The sequence below is a fragment of the Diceros bicornis genome, chromosome 29 (genome assembly GCF_020826845.1).
Source record: "Diceros bicornis minor isolate mBicDic1 chromosome 29, mDicBic1.mat.cur, whole genome shotgun sequence".
NCBI lineage: Eukaryota > Metazoa > Chordata > Mammalia > Perissodactyla > Rhinocerotidae > Diceros > Diceros bicornis.
In genome coordinates, this window is record NC_080768.1 from 36102666 (window position 1) to 36123496 (window position 20831).

At 35.6% G+C, this 20831-nt stretch overlaps 1 protein-coding gene and 1 long non-coding RNA gene across 5 annotated transcripts in view; both read left to right on the plus strand.

Annotated features, from left to right (window-relative positions):
* The window catches only part of LOC131394054 (disintegrin and metalloproteinase domain-containing protein 5-like), a 601035-nt gene that overhangs the window by 157738 nt on the left and 422466 nt on the right, over positions 1 to 20831 (plus strand). The window lies entirely within an intron of this gene.
* Positions 578 to 19388, plus strand: LOC131394057 (uncharacterized). Its single transcript, XR_009216053.1, has 3 exons — positions 578 to 631; positions 1855 to 1905; positions 19231 to 19388. It is a non-coding gene; the product is annotated as an uncharacterized LOC131394057 (long non-coding RNA).

A 20831-nucleotide genomic window follows, 5' to 3' on the forward strand; every position in this document is an offset into this window, starting at 1 on the left:
TCTCCCCAAAGCCCCAGTACATTGTTCTACATCCTTCCAGTAGTTCTATGTGGGATGCCACCTCAGCACGGCTTGATGAGCGGTGCATAGGTCCATTTCCCAGATTTAATTCTGGTGTATAGGTACAATCCCAATACTCTTTGTGATACACATGTTTGAGCTTTGGAGCAGCTGTATCAGAAAGGAATTGAAGAAATGTTTGCAAGTATTAAACATGTGCTTCATGAAAGAACATTACCTTCGACCAAAGAAATCACCATGTGGTAGAAGGTTGAAAGCTCAAAAACATCAGTAAAGCACTAAAAACAGCCCATTTTATACATTAATTTGTTTTTTTTTTATTATATTCATAATTTATATGGATGAAATGTTTAGTGTTTGGGAGTAGTGTTGGTAATAATATCCTCTCCAGCTTTTCATTTGGTTAATAAAATCTCTGACACAATTTGAAATGGATATTTTCCCTTCTAGCTAAAAGTTATTTGGAGGAAATGTCTCCCACTCTTCCAAAACACCGATTTCAACTCATTTTCTATATTTCTGTACCTGTGCTCATCATTACTACTGCTCTTTTAATAAAGTGGAAGAAAATAAAAGAGCAATGCTACAGAGGGGAAACTGAAAGTGAGAGGTAAATATATATTTACTCTTATTAAGTAACTCAAGAAAATAAAAGTATTCATGTTCATCAGGAATAATCTAAGACTGTAGGTAAAGCAATATGAGGAGAGGCCCAGAGATACATTTCAAACCAGTTTTGTGTCTTTCATGTTTTTTCTCATTTTACTCATTAATAAAACTATTCATTTTACCACTAGTATCACTTTAGGAGGAGAAATGGGGGCAAGGCTGTTGTGGCGGTTTATTCAGCTCTTTGTCCACGGACTCCGTCTAAATAGTCATATTGTCCTGTACTTCATGAGAATAGGTAATACTGCATTTCAAGGGAACTTTCAAAAAATAAATTTTTTTAGATACTGATTCTCAGGCCAGTGGTAAACAAAGTTATTAGAATATCTCTTTCAACTAGAGATAATATCTATGAACCTGCTCCATAATATTTATTTTCCTAAATATTGCTACCACTAATTTGTAAAGTCATTTTATTAGCTAGAAATTACATGTGTAGTTCATTATATCAGGTCAGGAGATGGGAGACAGCATCATGAAATGAGGAGAAAATTACATTTAGCCTCAGAAAAGTTGGTTTTAACTCCTAAATCTTGCATGTAAAAACTATGATATCTTAAGCATGTGATTTAATCTTTATATTCTTAAAATTATTCTGTATAACTCTATAAAATGGGAGATAATAGTTTTCCAATATATCATACTTTTTGGTAGACCAAATTAATAAGTGAACACCATATTATCTGTAACCAGTTACACAAATATTTAAACATCACTATTGAGCCCCTTATTCATAGTTTACTGTATTTTTCCACAGAAGAATTTACCTCTAGCTTTACCTTCCAAGAACTGATAAGAAGAGAAGACATGAGTATGTGTTATGAGAGGAAGAAAGAAATATATAGAAAAATTAACTTAAATTTTTGACTGCTACTTTATGGTTTTGGCTTAATTTGACTGAGGAGTTAGAGATATCCCAGAATCAGGGAGCCTGTCTGTACAAATGTGGGCTTATAACATAAATACTTGAATAAATGTAAAATGAGGATGAGAGGAGTTAATCAACAAAGCAAGGTGGTGTTTTCTTTTATTTTTTTGGAAGGAGACATTTCATTTAATGAATCACTGTGTTTCTTTGAAGAGCATTCTTCATTCAAATAGTCACTTAATTGTTCAAGATTTTAAAATTTTTCCACTTTAAAATAAATTTTATCAATTTTACAGATCTGTGTCAGAAGAAAGCAGCAGTAGCAGCAAGTCATCCTCCAGTGAAAGGTGAGTGTAGAACAATGTGATTAATCATTTTGCATTGTATATTTTGATTATTGTAGCTCTTAAGAATTATTAATTTGAAAATAAAACATTTGTTCCTAATATTCTTTATGGTTCTCATTGTAGATTGTTTTATAATACTAAACAATAAAACTTGGTTTCATGATATCTCAACCTATCCTCTCTGATCTACACTGAAGAAGTGATTTTTCTGCACCCACGCTAGCATCTATGAGCACATAATTCTTGGAGTTTTCATTCATTTGGCTATCTTAATTCATCTGGGAAAGTAAACTTAGAGATCAGACTATGGAATAATCAGACACAACATTTTATAAAATTAGATATTCCCCCTTTATTATCAGTATATAAAATTTTCCCTTACCAAATGATGGATAGAATATAAAAGGAGAGAATATTCATATAGCATCCAAAATTATTTTTCAAGTTCTCTTTTCGTCTTTGCCATTCAAAGTTGCACACTGACTATGATATTCATGTAACGATTGTTGAGATACATATCTGAACTGAGGGAATTCTTAATTTTAAGAGAAACATTATTAAGTATGGATAGTCACCATCCTAACCTGATTGTCAAGGCAGACTGTTTTAGGTTCTAGAAAAATTAGGGGTATCTTTACTCTCCAGGCAAGACTATACTTTAATCCTTTTAATCACAATGAAATGCATATTACAGGACAGAGAACAGTCAAATATGTTTTTTGCCATTATAATCTCTATCAAAAAGAAGAACTAATTGCCCTCAAAGACAGTGAATGGAAAGAAATAATTAAATAAAGAGCAGAAATAAATGAAAAGGAAAATAGCAGAAAAAAATCAGCAAAGACAAAAGCTGATTCTTTGTAAAGATTAATGTAATTGATGAAAATGAGCCAATAGTTCAAAATAAAAAGAGAAAGAATGTAAATGACCAATATCAGGTAAGAAAATTGCATATTTTTGATCTTTTGGGCATTAGAAGAAGAGAGGATACTAGTAACAACTTAAAATCAATAAATTTAAATTTTTATGTGGAATACATATATTCATCCAAAAATGTATCTTTCCCAAAATAGAATAGAGAAAAATTGAAAATATGAATATGCCTATATCCTTTAAAGTTCTGGCAACTATAATTTAAAACTTTCTCACAAAGTTGATACTTGGGCATACTCTTTTCATGGCATGCATCAGGAACATCAGAGCCAAGTCAAATTAAGCCAAGACTTGCTCAATCACATCATCTTATATTGCACCGGACGAACAAGTCACAATACCAAACTCAACATCAGTGAGGGGATGTGTGTGATATGCTCCACCCACTCTAATAGGAGGTACTAAAAAGTTACTTGGCAAAAAACATGGATGAATAATCATATACCAGGAAAAGAGTAAAGAACTGGAAGCAATAATTCAAACTATTACATCCTCCAAATAGTTAAGGAAGAAGTAATACCAACCTTACCCATACTCATCTGGAGAATATAAAAAGAAAAAGCATTTCCCAAGTTTTTCCATGAGGTCAGCCTAATTTTAATACCAAAACTTGACAAAGGCACTACTAGAAAGGAAAATTATAGATCAGTTTCTAATTAGAGATGCACCAATTCTAAACAAAACATTTCCAAGTAAATCCAGTTAATATTGTAAAGGATAATATATCATAGCCATGGAGGGAAAGGATGATCTAGGAATTAAAGGTTGATTTAAAGTTAGAAAGCGACTATAGTGTAATTCACAATATTAAGAGAAACTAGAAGGGAAAAAATATGATCATTTCTATAGAGGAAGAAAATTTTCCTTTCACTCTAAACATTCCCAGTTAACTAGTGATAAAAGGAAGCTGTTTCAGTGTGATAAAGGGAATCTGAAAAAAAAAGAATACAGCAAACAGTATAGCTAAGGGTGAGGGGCCAGCCTGGTGGTGTAGCGGTTAAGTTCGCACACTCCGCCTCTGTGGCCCGGGGTTCGCCGGTTCGGGTCTTGGGGGCAAACCTACTCACCACTTGTCAAGCTATGCTGAGGTGGCATCCCACATAGAGGAACTGGAAGGACCTACAACTAGGATATATAACTATATATTGGGGCTTTGGGGAGAAAAAAAAGAAAAAAAGAGAAAGATGGGCAACAGATGTTAGCTCAGGGCAAATCTTTCTCAAAAAAAAAAAAAAATCCAAAAAAAATAAAACACAAACATAAAAAATATTGTAGTTAATGGTGAAATGGTGAACAATTCCTCCTTGAGATCAAGAGAATGTCCGCTATGAGCTTTTCTTTTCAACATTTTATGTGTGATCCTTGCCAGTAAAATAAGGTAAGGAAAAAAAAATTAGAAAGATTGAAAATGAAGATGAAATACTGTCATTGTTTGCAGATGATATGTCTGCCTACATAGAAAATTCTAAGAAATTACAAAATAATTAGAATTAGTAAATGAATGTAATAAGGTGCCTGGATACAAGACCAATATACAAAATTCAATTCTTTATTACAAGCAGAAAACCCTTAGAAAATGATAACTGAAAAATACAACTATATATACTTGTGTGTGTGTGTGTGTGTGTGTGTGAGAGAGAGAGAGAGAGAGAGAGAGAGAGATACATAGGAATATATCCAGTAAATGATGTGTAAGAAATTCACACTTGAAATACAAAATATTACTGTGAGAATTTTAAGACCTAAATCAATTGAGGAACATAGTGTGTTCAATATTTTAAGATATAAATTCTTCCAAAATTTGACCCATTGTTCAATGCAATCCTAAAATAAAAATCTCAACGTTATTTTTGATGGAAAATTGTAAATTGATTTTAAAATTTTTGTGAAAATAGATGGAATTATAACAGTCGACATAATCTTGAAGATGAAGGAAAAAGTTAGAAAACTTGCACTATCTGATATCAATACTTTCCATTAAGTAATTAAGACAATATAGGATCTGAACAATGATAGACAAATAGACCAATAAAAAAATGGGGAGTCCAGAAAAAGACCTGTAATACGCACGCGTCTTATTTACTTTTAAGGCACCACTGCTATTTAGTGTAGAGAAGGCTGGTTTTCTCAACAATAGTGGTGGATCAATTATATATCTGTGTGGGAAAAATAAACTTTCACCACTACGTCATATAAAAAACAAGAATTAATTCAAGATGGATAATAGAACTAAGTGAAAAATAAAGCTTCCAAAATAAAACATCTTCATAATCCTGGGTTAGGCAAAGATTTTGCAAAGAGGATACATGCATACTCACAAACTAACCATATCAGAAAAGACTGATAAATTGTTTTCATTAAAATTAAGAAGTTTTAGAGTGATGTCAGCCAGAAAGCAGAAGAGGAAGCCCTAGGCCTTCCTTCCCTCCACAAACACACCAATTCAACAGTTCATGGACAAATTCCCTTTGTGAGAAATCTGGAAACTAGGTGAGAGGTTCTTGAACCCCAAGTGAGCACAAAAGTATTATCAAAGCCAGTAGGGAAATTCAAGACACCTTTTTTCCATAATCCCTACCCCTTTCACAGTGCCATATTATCAGGAGGCAACCTCCCAGCTCCCAGTTTTCTGGGGAGGGAAAGAGGTGGATCATGCAACCAATGCCCCAACATTTTCAGGGGCTTCCCAGAGGACTGGCTTCTGTCTAGCCTGACTTGGAGCACTGATGGGACCTTCCCTAATATAGCTGCCTGGAGCCAGTGAGAAAAGAGATGGTGGTTTGGGCTGGCCCCATAGCCTCTCGCCCTGGCTCAGCACAGAATGAGTTGATGAAAAACCCCAGGTTTTCTCTGGGAAGGATAAGAGATGTACCATGCATCTATTACCCACATTTTTCTGGGGGCTACCCAGAGGTCTGACTTCTGTCTAGCCTGTCTTGGAGTGCTGATGGGACCAGGCAGTCTGGGGGCCAGTGAGAATAGAGATGTCAGTTTGATCTAGCATGCAACTAGTCACTCTAGTTGGCTATACTTATATCAGACAAATAGATATTAAGTCAAAAACTGTCACAAGAAATAATTAAATACATTACTTACATTATATGATGATAAAAATGATTAATTCACTAGAAAGAGATAATAATTATAAATATATATGCACCTAACATCAGAGCACCTAAATGTATAAAGCAAACATTGACAGACTGAGTGGAGAATAGACAGCAATACAATACCTCACATTCGATAAGGGACAGAACATCCACACAGAAAATCAGTGAGGAAATAAAAGCTTTGAACAACACTATAGACCAAATGGACCTGACAGACATATACAGAATATCCTACCCAACAGCAGCAGAATATATATTCTTCTGCAGTGCACATGGACTATTTGTCAGGGTGGATAATGTATTAGGTCACAAAAGAAATCTTAACAAATTTAAGAAAATTCATATCATACCAGGTATCTTTTCTGACCACAGTGGAATGAAACTAGAAATCATTAGCAGAAGGAAAACTAGAAAATTCACAAATATGTGGAAATTTAATAATGAATTCTTGAACAACCAATGGGTTAAAGAGGAAATCAAAAGGGAAATTAGAAAATGTCTTGAAACAAATGCTAATGGAAACACAGCATACAAAATACTTAGGATGCTGCAAAAGCAATACTTAGAGGGAAATTTATTATCAATAAAGGCCTACATTTTAAAAAAAGTAGAAAGCTCTTAAATAACCTAACTTTACACATCAAGGAATGAGAAAAAGAACAACAAACTAAGCCCAAAGTTATTAGAAAGAAGGACATAATAAAGATTAGAGCAGATATGAATGAAATAAAGAAGAGAAAAGCAATTGAAAAATCAACAAAAGTGAGCACTGTTTTTTTAAAACATGAAATTAATAAACCTTTAGCTAGACTAACACAAAAAGAGAGAAGGCTAATAAAATCAGAAATAAGAGAGGAGACATTACAACTGATGCTACAGAAATAAAAAGGATCATAAAAGATTACTATGAACAATTTTATGCCAACAAACTAGAAAACCTAAAAGAAATGAATAAATTCCTAGAAATATACAAGCTACCAAGACTAAATCATGAAGAAATAGAAAGTGGACAGATCTAAAACTAGTAAGGACATTGAAGCAGTAAGTAAAAACCTCCCAATAAAGAAAATCCCAGGGCAGATTGGCTTTACTGGTGAATTCTACCAAACATTTAAGGAAGAGTTAATGCCAGTCTTTCTCAAACTCTTCCAAGAAATTGTAAGAGGAGGGAATACTTCCAAACTCATTGAATGAGGCCAGCATTACCCTGATACCAAAAGTTAGACAAGGATACCACCTGAAAAGAAAACTGTAGGCTAATATCTGTGATGAACATAGATGCAAAAATTCTCAACAAAATACCAACAAACCAAATTTAACAGTACATTGAAATGAACATACCCTACGACAAAGTGATATCACAGGGATGCAAGGATATACAAAAATTAATCAATGTGATACACCACATTAACAAAATGAAGAATAAAAATGACAAGATCGTCTCAATAGATACAGAAAAAGCATTTGAAAATTAAAAACATTTTATGATATAAAATTTCAATAAATTAAGAGTAGAAGGAAATTATCTCAACATAATAATGGCCATATGTGAGAAGCTCACAGGTAATATCTCACTGAATAGAGAAAAACTTAAAGCTTTTCCTCTAACATCAAGAACAAGTTAAGGATGCCTACTGTCACCACATCTATTCAACTGAGTACTGGAAGTTCTATCCAGAGCAATTGGGCAACAAAAAGAAATAAAAGGCATCTACATCAGAAAAGGAAAAGTAAAATTGTTCCTGTTTGCAGATGACATTATCTTATATAAGAAAGAACACCCTAAAGATGCCATAAAAATTGTTAGAACTAATAAATGAAATTAGCCAAGTTGCAGGCTACAAAATCAACGTGCAATAATCAGTTGCATTTCTATACACTAACAACAAGCTATCTGAAAAGAAAATTCAGAAAACAATTCCATCGACAATAGGATCCAAAAAAATAAAATGCTTAGGAATAAACTTAACTAAGAAGATGAAAGACTTGTGTACTGATAACTATAAGATATTGATGAAATAAATTAACACACAAACAAATGGAAAGACAACTGTATTCATGAATTGAAATAATTAATATTGTTAAAATGGGACAGAAGTTAAGATGGTAGCATAAGCAGACTCTGAACTCACCTCCTCCCATGGACACAGCCAATTTACAACTACTCGTGGAAAAGTTACCCCTGAGACAGAACTGAAAGCTGGATAAGAGGAACTACTGCAAAAAGGGCAATCCTAATTGAGTTGGAAGAAGCAGAAACTCCCTTCTGCAGAGAAAAAACGCCACCTTCACAAGCCGCCAGCTTCACCACAATCCGGAAGCAGCCCAAAGGTATGCAGCCCTCCCTGGAGGAGCAGGGCCCTGAGCCGGGGAGTGCCCCTACTGTAGGCACTTTGTGGACCCAGCACAATCGAGACGAGTGGCATAATATCTGACTTTGCCTGCTACTAAAACATTGGGGAGTACCCCCAGAAAACCTGGTTCACAAAGAAATTAAAACCGGATCTTAAAGGGCTCACATGCAAACTCACCCATTTCAGAAAGCACCGAAAATCATCAGAATGGCGCACAGTGCTTTGGTGACAAGAGACTCACCTCATAGGCTCTGAGTGCATTGCAGTGAGAGGTGAGACCTCTCCAGGGACTGGGACATTGGTGGCAGCCATTGTTGTTGCCTGGTGTGGGCGTGCTGACACAGATGCCATTGGAGTTCTCCCTGGGGCCTGCTAGCCCAGGTTTTCCCCACCCACTAGAGCACAGATTTAATCCAGCTCAGCCAGGGCAGGCAGCACACCCTAGAGACTGGCCCCACTCAACAACAGGCCCTCAGGCAACTTGTAGGCCTGCATAGATTGGTGATTTGCTTCTCTGCAGCCTGGTGACCGAGCCCCCTTCAGTGGGGCAGGGCGTGCACAAGGAGCAGGTGGAGAGTGTGGGGCGGTGGTGGAGTGTGTGGGGCTCCCGCTGTGGAGAGACTGGGTCCACTTCAGGAGGTCAGGGCGCTCACACAGGGCAGGACTTTGTTGACTGTGTGTGTGGACCTGTGGGTGGCAGGGCTTGTCAGCTGCAGAAGACTTGTGCTTCTCAAAGACCCACATAGGGGTTTTGCTCCACATCCCAAAACCTGAAACAATTTGGTGCTCCCATGCCTGAGGCCAGCCCCACACAGCTGCAATCCTCAGAGAGCTGACAAGAGACCTAAAAGTTGGAGGCTTATAGCAATTGTAAGCCCCTCAGCCTAACAACCTGCCACACTGAGGGCCTACTCACTTAAAAGAAATACTGCAACACAAATGTGGTATTAGAACTTGCAGCCAACTGTGCTGGGGCTCCCCACACCTGATAAAGAGACTGAAGGGCCCACAACAACTACAAGCAGCTGAGAATTACAACAGCTGGCCAGGAGCATAACTCGGCCTCCCTGGGCGCCTACAGGGAGAGCAAACAGGCCACAACAGAAGGACACACATAGCCCACATAGGGGTCACCCCTGGAACATTGAGAACTGAGGGAACCACACTGCAGGCCCCCTAAGGCATCACTTATATAAGGTCACCTATCCAAGAGCAGGAGATGTAGCTGACCTAACTAATATGTAGACACAAGCACAGGGAAAGAGGCAAAATGAGGAGGCAAAGGACTACATTCCAAGTCAGGGAACAGGACAAAACCCCAGAAAAAGAACTAAGTGAAACAGAAATGAGCCACCTACCCGACAGAGAGTTCAAACAAAGAGTGTTAAGGATGCTCACTGATGTGGGGAGAAGAATAGATGAACTCAGTGAGAATGTCAACAAAGAAATGGAAGATATAAAAAAGAACCAATCACAAGTGAAGAATACAATACTGGAAATGAAAAATTCACTAGAGGGACTCAAAAGGAGAATAGAGGATATAGAAGAACGGATCTGCGAGCTGGATGAAAGACTAGAAGAAATTACCAAAGGTGAACAGGTAAAAGAGAAAAAAATTAAAAAGAGTGAGGACAGTCTAAGGGACCTCTGGGACAACATCAAGCGCACCAACATCAGTGTTATAGGTGTCCCAGAAGGAGAAGAGCGAGACAAAGGGTAGAGAATCTATTTCAAGCAATAATAGATGAAAACTTTCCTAACCTAAGGAAGGAAACAGACATCCTGGTACAGGAATCACAGAGAGCCCCAAACAAGATAAACTCAAAGAGGCCCACACCAAGACACATCATAATCAAAATGGCTAGAATTAAAGATAAAGAGAGAATACTAAGAGCTCCCAGAGAAAGATAAGTTACATACAACGGAAACCCCATAAGGCTATCAGCTGACTTCTCAGCAGAAACTTTACAGGCTAGAAGAGAGTGGCACGATATATTTAAAGTGCTAAAAAGAAAAAACTTACAGCGAAGACTACTCTACCCAGCAAGGATATCATTCAAAATGTAAGGAGAGATCAAAAATTTCCCAGGCAAGCAAAAATTAAAGGAGTTTGTCAACAAGAAACCAGTGCTACAAGAAATGTTAAAGGGATTGATTTAAGGGGAAAAAAGAAGACCACAAATAGGAAAAATTATCTATTTCCATGATAAGAGGGCAATGGATACAAATGCCCAAAAAAGAGGTTAGATATGATATCCAAAACATAAAAGGAGGGAGGAGGGGAGTTAAAGAGTAGAGCTTTCAGAGAGAGCTCAAACTAAAGAGACCATCAATTCTGTATAGAAGGAGAAAGGAACAGAGAAGGACTACTAAAACTCTGAGGAAAAAAACGTTAAAAAATGGCATTAAGTACATACTTATCAATAGCTACTTTAAACGTCAATGGACTAAATGCTTCAAGTAAAAGGCATAGGGTGGCTGATTGGATAAAACACCAAGACCCGTATATATGCTGCATGCAGGAGACACACTCCAGACCTAAAGACACTCACAAACTGAGAGTGAAGGGATGGAAAAAGATACTCCATGCAAATGGCAATGAATGGAAAGCTGGAGTAGCAGTACTCATATCAGACAAAATAGACTTTAAACGAAAAACTGTAAAAAGAGACAAAGAAGGGCATTACATAATGATCAAGGGAACAATCCAACAAGAGGATATGACACTTGTAAATATCTATGGACCCAATGTAGGTGGACCTAAATATATAAAGCAATTATTAACAGACATAAAAAGAGAAATAGACAGTAACACAATAATAGTAGGGGACTTTAACACTCCACTTACACCAACGGATAGATCATCCAAACAGAAGATCAATAAGGAAACATTGTCCTTAAATGACACACTAGAACAGATGGACCTTGTAGATATTTACAGAGCATTCCATCCAAAAACCGAAGAATACACGTTCTTTTCAAATGCACATGGAACATTCTCCAGAATTGATCACATATAAGGCCACAAAAAGAGTCTCCATAAATTTAAGAAGATTGAAATAATACCAAGCATCTTTTCTGACCACAGTGGTATGAAACTGGAAATCAACTATAGGAAGAAAATCAGAAAAACCACAAATACATGGAGATTAAACAAAATGCTACTGAACAACGATTGGGTCAATGAAGAAATCAAAGGAAAAATCAAAAACTACCTGGAGACAAATGAAAATGAAAATACGCCATGCCATAATTTATGGGACACAGCAAAAGCGGTTCTAAGAGGGAAGTTTATAGCAATACAGGCGTATCTCAACAAACAAGAAAAATCTCAAATAAACAATCTAACAATGCACCTAAATGAACTGGAAAAAGAAGAACAAACAAAGCCCAAAATCAGTAGAAGAAGGGAAATAATAAAAATCAGAGCAGAAATAAATGAAATAGAGACTAAAAAGCAATAGAAAAAAATTAATAAAACCAAGAGCTGGTTCTTTGAAAAGATCCACAAAATTGACAAACCTTTAGCTAGACTCACCAAGAAAAAAATAGAGAAGGCACAAATAAGTAAAATCAGAAATGAAAGAGGAGAAATTACAACAGACACCTCAGAAATACAAAAGATTATAAGAGAATACTATGAAAAGCTATATGCCAACCAATTCGACAATCTGGAAGAAATGGATAAATTCTTAGAATCATACAACCTTCCAAAACTGGATTAAGAAGAAATAGAAAATTTGAATTGACCAATCACCAGTAAGCTGATCGAAACAGTAATCACAAACTCCCCAAAAATAAAAGTCCAGGACCAGACTGCTTCCCTGGTGAATTCTACCAAACATTCAAAGAGGACATAATACCTATCCTTCTCAAACTCTTCCAAAATATTGATGAAGGGGAAGCTCCCTAACTCATTGTACGAAGCCACCATTACCCTGATACCAAAACGAGACAAGGACAACACAAAAAAAAGAAAATTACAGGCCAATATCACTGATGAACATCGATGCAAAAATCCTCAACAAAATACTAGCAAATCGCATACAACAATACATTAAAAAGATTATACACCATGATCAAGTGGGATTTATTCCAGGGATGCAGGGATGGTTCAACATTCGCAAATCAATCAACGTAATACACCACATTAATAAAATGAAGAATAAAAATCATATGATCATCTCAATAGATGCATAGAAACCATTTGACAAGATACAGCATCCATTTATGATTAAAAACTCTGAATAAAATGGGGATAGAAGGAAAGTACCTCAACATAATAAAGGCCATATATGACAAACCCACAGCTAATATCATCCTCATTGGTAAAAGACTGACAGCTATCCCTCTAAGAACAGGAACCAGACAAGGATGCCTACGTCACCAGTCCTATTTAACATAGTACTGGAAGTCCTAGCCAGAGCAATCAGGCAAGAATAAGAAATAAAAGGGATCCAAATTGGAAAGGAAGAAGTGAAACTGTCACTATTTGCAGATGACATGATTTTATAAATATAAAACCCTAAAGAATCCACCAAAAAACATTTAGAAGTAATAAACGAATACAGTAAAGTTGCAGAGTACAAAATCAACATACAAAAATCAGTTGCATTCCTATACACTAACAAAGAAGTAGCAGAAAGAGAAATTAAGAATACCACCCCATTTACAATTGCAACAAAAAGAATAAAATACCTAGGAATAAACTTAACCAAAGAGGTGAAAGATCTGTACAGCAAAAACTATAAAACATTGCTGAAAGAAATTGAAGAAGACACAAAGAAATGGAAAGATACTCCATGCTCTTGGATTATAAGAATTAACATAGTTAAGATGTCAATACTTCCTAAAGCAATCTATAGATTCAATGCAATCCCTATCAAAGTTGCAACAACATTTTTCACAGAATTAGAACAAAGAATCCTAAAATTTATATGGAACAACAAAAGACCCCGAATAGCTAAAGGAATCCTGAGAAAAAAGAACAAAGCTGCAAGTATCACACTTCCTGATTTCAAAATATACTCCAAAGCTATAGTAACCAAAACAGTATGGTACTGGCACAAAAACAGACACACAGATCAATGGAGTAGAATCGAAAGCCCAGAAATAAACCCACACATCTATGGACAGCTAATCTGCGACAAAGGAGCCAAGAACATACAATGGAGAAAGGAAAGTCTCTTCAACAAATGGTGTTGGGAAAACTGGATTGCCATATGTAAACAAATGAAAGTAGACCCTTACCTTACAGCATACACAAAAATTAATTCCAAATGGATTAAATACTTGAATGTAAGACCTGAAACTATGAAACTTCTAGAAGAAAACACAGGAAGTACACTCTTCGACATCGGTTTTAGCAACATATTTTCAAGCATCACGTCTGTCCAGGCAAGAAAAACAATAGAAAAAATATACAAATGGGACTACATCAAACTAAAAAGCTTCTGCACAGCAAAGGAAACCATCAACTAAACAAAAAGACAACCTAACAATTGGGAGAAGATATTTGCAAACCATATATCTGATAAGGGCTTAATCTCCAAAATATATAAAGAGCTCATGCATCTCAACAAGAAAAAAACTAACTACCCAATTAACAAATGGGCAAAATACCTGAACAGACATTTCTCCAAAGAAGATATACAGATGGCCAACAGACACATGAAAAGATGTTCAAAATCATTTAACTATCAGGGAAATGCAAATCAAAACTACAATGAGATATCACCTCACACCCGTCAGAATGGCTATAATTAACAAGACAGGAAACAACATGTGTTGGAGAGGATGTGGAGAGAAGGGAACTCACACACCCTGCTGGTGGGAGTGCAAACTTGTGCAGCCACCATGGAAAACAGTATGGAGATTCCTCAAAAAATTAAGGATGGAACTACCATATGATCCAGTTATTCCACTGCTGGGTATTTATCCCAAGAACTTGAAAACACCAATGTGTAATGATAGATGCACCCCTGTGTTCATTGCAGCATTATTCACAATAGCCAAGACTTGGAAGCAACCTACGTGCCCATCAAGGAACGAATGGATGAAGAAGCTGTGGTATATATACACAATGGAATACTACTCAGCCATAAGAAGCAATGAAATCCAGCCACTTGTGACAACATGGATGGACATTGAGGGTATTATGCAAAGTGAAATAAGTCAGAGGGAGAAGGTCAAATACCCTATGATTTCCCTCATTAAGTAGTAGATAATAACAACAACAAACAAACACATAGAGACAGAGATTGGATTGGTGGTTACCAGAGGTGAAGAGGGGAAGGAGGAGGGCCAAAGGGATAATTTGGCACAAGTGTGTGGTGATGGGTTGTAATTAGTATTTGAGTGGTGAACATGATGTAATCTATGCAGAAATAGAAGTGTAATGATGTACACCTGAAATTTATACAATATTATAAAGCAATGTTACTGCAATAAATACAAAATTAAAAAAAAATGCAAGTTGTAACCCACCTCCATTTCACAACCCATTTATGAATCAGATCCTCTAGCATAAAAGACATTGGCTTAAACTAATATTGTTAAAATGTCCATACTACCCAAAGTTATCTACAAATTCGGTGAAATGACTGTCAAAATTCCAATGAAATTTTTCATAGAAATACAAAAAAAAATTCTAAAATTCATATGGAACCACAAAGGACCCCAAATATCCAAAACATCTTGAGAAAGAAGAACAAAGTTGTAGGCATCACACTTCCTGATTTCAAAATATATTGCAAAGCTACTGTAACTAAAACGGTATGCTACTGGTATAAAGAGGAGAAAGACCAGTGGAACAGAATGGAGAGCCCAGAAATCAACCCATACATACATGGTCAGCTGATCTTTGAATAGAGTGCCAAGAATACACAATGGGGAAAGGGTAGTGTCTTCAACAAATGGTGTTGGGAAAACTGGATATCCACATGCAATAGAATGAAATTGGACTCCTACCTAAACCATACACAAAAATCAACTCAAAATGGATTAAAGACTTAAATGTAAGACCTGAAACTGTAAAACTCCTGGGAGAAAACATAAGGAAAAAGCTTCAAGACATTGGTCCTGGCAATGATTTTTTGGATTGACTCCAAAAGTACAGGCAACAAAAGCAAAAAGTAAAGAAGAGGGATTACATCTACCTAAAAAGCTTCTGCACAGCAAGAGAAACTTTCAACAGAGTGAAAGGACAACCTACAGAATGGAAGTAAATATTTGTAAACTGTATATCAGGTAAAGGGTTAATTGCCAAAATATATAAGGAACTCGTACTGTCAATACCAAAAAAAAAAATAACCTGATTTTAAAATGGGCTAGACTTGAATAGACACTTCTCCCCAAGTGCCATACTAATGGCCATCAGGTGTATGAAAAGAAGGCCAATGTCACTAATCATCAGGGAAATGCAAATCAAAACCACAACGAGGTGTCACCTGTTAGAAAAGCTATTATCAAAAAAACAAAAGTCAACAAGTGTGGGCAAAGATGTGGAGAAATTTGAAAAGTTTTACACTGTTGGTGGGAATGCAAAATATTGCATTCACTGTGAAAAACTGTTGGAGATTCCTCTAAGAATTAAAAATAGAATTACTGTATAATCCAGTAATCCCACTTCTGGATATTTTCCCAAAAGAATTAAAATCAGGATCTCAAAGCAGTATTAGTATTCCCAAGTTCATTGCAGCACTATTTACAATAGCAAAGATATCGATACAAACTAAATGTCCATCAACGGATGAATGGATAAAGAAATGTCATATATACATAGAATGGAATGTTGTTCAGCCATGAAAAAGAAGGAAATCCTGCATATGTGACAACATAGATGAACCTTGAGGACATTGTTCTAAGTGAAATAAGACAGTCACAGAAGGACAGATAACTGTGTGATTCCACTTATATGAGGTATCTAAAATAGTGAAACTCACAGAAGCAGAGAGTAGAATGGTGGTTGCCTCAGGCCAATGGGAGGGGAAATTGGGGTGTTGTTAATCAATGAGAATAAAGTCATAATTATGTAAGATGAATAAATTCTAGCCATCTGCTATGTACGACGTTGTCTCTATTGTTAACAATACTGTATTGTATTCTTAAAAATTTGTTAAGAAAGTAAATCTCGTTTAAGTGTTCTTACCACAACACAATAAAATTTTTAAAAATTTAAGAAGTTTTGCTTCTCAAAAGACACCCTTATGAAAGGGAAAAGGGAAACAACAATGTGGGAGAAGATTTTTGTTATACATATTTCCAATAAACGACACATTCAGAAGCCCTACAAATCAATAATAACAAAAGGTGAGAGAACCTAATAGGCAAAAGATTTGAAGAGACACTTCACGAAAGATGATATCGAAGGGGCTCAAAACAGGAAAAATTGCTTAACGTAATTACTCATCAGAAAAAGGCAAATTAAAATAAAAACGAGACTTCCCTACACCCCTATAAGAGTGGCTAAAGTTAAAAGAACTGACAACATCAAGGGGTGGTGAGCATATCAAGCAACTAGGACTCACACACATTGCATGTGAGAGTATATATTGGTACAGCATGTTTTTATTACTGTTCAGCAGTTTAACATCTTCTAAAGCTATTAGGTTTCAATTAAATATATAACTTTTATTTTCATTTTAAAAACTATCATACTAATAACTATCATATTTAAATTTTACATATTTTATAGTATAATTAACTCAGCATTTATTTCCTAGAATTTTGACAAAGGAAATTTCCCATTAATTTTGAGTCTAATTATCTAAAATATTTTTCTTTGTTTTTCCATTTAACTTGAAGCTGATTGTCTTTACTTTTCCATTTTTTATACCTTTAACTTTAAATCTTATTCTCTTCTTTTCCAACATCAATAATTTACATATATGTAGGTTTCTATATATTTAACATAAACTCAATCAAAATATTTTTTGGATACATGGGTAGGGAGAATTGAGAAAAATATTCTGAAATTTATATGAAAGGAAAATAGGGGTATGCAGTAAACTTTAGTATTAACTAACAATGAATTAAAACATAGAGCTTTTTATTTTCAAAAAGCATCTTTCTGATTTTTAATGTATTATCAAATATTTCTTAAAATATCTAAGATACCTTGGTAGATATATGAACTAAGGATAAATTCTCATAATCATAATGCCCAAAGAAAATTTCTGTTAACAATATAGATGCATATCTTAAATGTTTTTCTAAGCAAAACATAAAAATACTTATACTTTTTTTTTTTACTTAGAGACTATTATGGACAACTTCTCATATCTTAAGCTATAGGCCTATATCATCATTTTGTGACATATAGTATTCAATTTAAAAATGAAAAATAATTTATTTAAAAAATTCATTATTATGAATATTTAGATTACTTCCAGTTTTTCATTCTTACAAACACCCTGTAATACACTTCCTTACATGGACACACATTTTGGAGCATTGTCCAATTATAGCCTCAGAATAAATGCCTAGAAGAGAGATTGATCAAAGCATAAATATAACATGTACACTCTTGTTATGTTTTGATATCTATTGCCAAATTACCTGGTTGTAATGATCACCACCAATCCATTTATATCAAGTTTTAACTTTCAAAGTTATTTATTTTTTGTCAATTGGACATGTGAGTGGTATACTTTCTGAGCCATAGCATATCTTAAATTTTACTTTCTTTTACTATCCTATTAAATTTTCTTTGTTATTTTCCACTCTGTCATTTGGTAATAAGCTATTTCTATAAGGAGTATGGCATAGAATTAGAAAATCCATGATATAATCATATGGGATTAGAGGCATTTTTGAGACTTCCTTTAGTTTGAGGGATGCTTAGTATATTTTTACCTTCTTCCATCTCTCACTCCACCGATTTTTCTGTTATGTACATTGGGATTTTAGACCTAGCCTACTGTTAAATTCCTATTTTTTAAACAATTTTTATCTTGGTTCCAAAAATATTTTGTCATTTTCAGTTTTGTCCTTAAGTTGACAACAAACATTTTGACTTTATTTTATGCTTAACTGGTTTCACTTTTCATAATTCTGAAGGGTGATTTTAGATTTTTCTGTTTTGTGAGGAAGATCAGCCCTGAGCTAACATCCATGCCAATCCTCCTCTCTTTTTTTTTTTGCTGAGGATGACTGGCCCTGGGCTAACATCTCTGCCTGTCTTCCTCCACTTTATATGGGACGCCGCCACCGCATGGCCTGACAAGTGGTGCCTCAGTCCACGCCCGGGATCCGAACCTGGGCTGCCAGCAGCGGAGTGCGCACAGTTAACTGCTATGCCACGGGGCCGGCCCCTGATTTTAGATGTTAATGACATTACGATCCTTTTCCAACCAGAGACATTGGAATGCCCAAATCTCACCTTAACTCTTTTGTCTTGACTCTCCTCTCTTAGTTCATTCGATAAATTATGTGTGGATGTGAGTGTGTGAATCATCCTGCTTCTTATTACAGTAGTAACAAGTAATAAACATTAATTTAAAAAATATAGGTATGCAAAAGAATGAAATATTTACCATCATTAATCTTAGCACCAAGGATGATCATTGTTAAAATATTTCAATATATAGATGTACATGTGCATGTGTGTGTGTGTGCATGTATGTATGTTTTTGTCTTTCATAAAATGTGATTGCAATTAGAAGTATCACAGTTTTTTCTTTTAAATTAAAATCGGTTTATATACTTAGAATACTAAACATTTAGGGTATTTTAGAAAGCCACTTCTATTACAAAACTAAGAGTATTTGCCGATAATTGTTTTTTCTGGAATTAATTTTCATTTTCTTGATCCTTTCCCTTTGGTTACTCATGCCTTTTAAATTATTTGTGTCAGAAATATGTTAGCTCAAAGGAAAAAAAAGCAACACTGGCATTTTGTTTGTATAATGTTTTGTTTTCTCTTACAGTAACAGTCTCTAACAACCTTGGCCTGGAGAGAGGATAGTACCAAATAAATCATCAGAAACTGGCCTATATCAGGAAGGAAAAAACGTAATTTCTCCGTTACCTCTATTGTCGCTGCTGAGGGTTTAAATTATGAAATAATAAATCATCTGCACCTGAATCATCTGAATTATGTCCAATGTTCACTTTGTATTTTCACTCCCAACTTCCACCCTACATGCTCCAACTTGGCTCCAGAAGAGGCTGTGAATCAGGTGAAAGCAGCCTAAAACCCTCATCCCATGAAGCCAAGAGTGCCTGGCAGTTCAGCCTCGTGACCCAAGGGTAGAGAGTATCCCTTTTCCCTTCTGCTCTTTAGGTTGACCTGGATCTCCCTCCCTCAGTCTGACCTCCTTCCTTCTCTTCAGAGCTCTTAGCCTTCAGTTAGCCTGTGACTTGTCCCAGTGGCGTTTACTCAGATAGGATCTGAATCCAATCTGTCTCTTGTTACTGCTTCTCCTCTTTGAAAGCTGTATACCTGCTTTAGTGTATTGAGATACCTGTTTACCAAGAGTAGATTTATCATGAAGCTAAGGAAGCAAAAGCATCAAGGCTACTTACTTGCATAGGCGCTTTTCAGTCATGGACCTAATTTTGTATTCTTTTTCTCAGAGAGAGTTCATCAAATTTTATATAGTTCAGGCCCCACTGAACCTGGATCTGCCTGTTCACCAGCGCTCTTGGCATTGGTGTGCTGGATCCAGTTAATATCAGCTCACAAGAGCTGATCATTAAAATTTCAGAAATTTGCTCTTATCAAAAAAAAAAGAAAAAGAAAAACAACAAGTGTTGGCAAGGATGTGGAGAAATTAGAACCATTGCAAACTGTTGGTGGGAATGCAAAATGATGCAGCTGTTATGGAAAAATAGTATGGAAGTTCCTCAGAGTTAAAAGAACTACCATGTGATCCAGCAATCCCACTTCTGAGTGTTTATTCAGAAGTATTGAAATCAGAATCTCAAAGAGACATTGGCACTCCTATGTTTATTGTAGCATTATTCACAATAGTCAAGATGTGGAAACAACCTAAATGTCCATAAACAGATGAGTGGATAAAGAAAATGTGGTATATGCCTTCAATGGAATACGATTCAGCCTTATAAAAGAAGGAAATTCTGCAATATGTGACAATATGAATGAACTTTGAGGACATTATACTAAGTGAAATAAGCCAGTCACAGAAAGACAAATACTTCATGATTCCAAGTGTATCAGGTACCTAAACTGGTCAAATTCATAAATCAAAGAGTAGAATGGTGGTTACCAGGGTCTGAGAGGAAGAGGGAAATGGGGAGTTACTGGTCAGTGGGCATAAGCTTTCAGTTAAGCAGGATAAAGAAGATCTAGAGATCTGCTGTACAACATTGTATCTATAGTCAACAATAATATATCGTACATTAACAATTTGTTAAGGGGGTAGATCTCATGTTAAGTGTTTTTACCACAATAAAATAAAAAAAAATTTCAGAAGTTTTGCAAGTCAGCTGTTAAACCATTATTAAAAACATTAAATTACATAAATTTAAATAAATTAAAAACTGACACTTAAAACTTACCATTTCT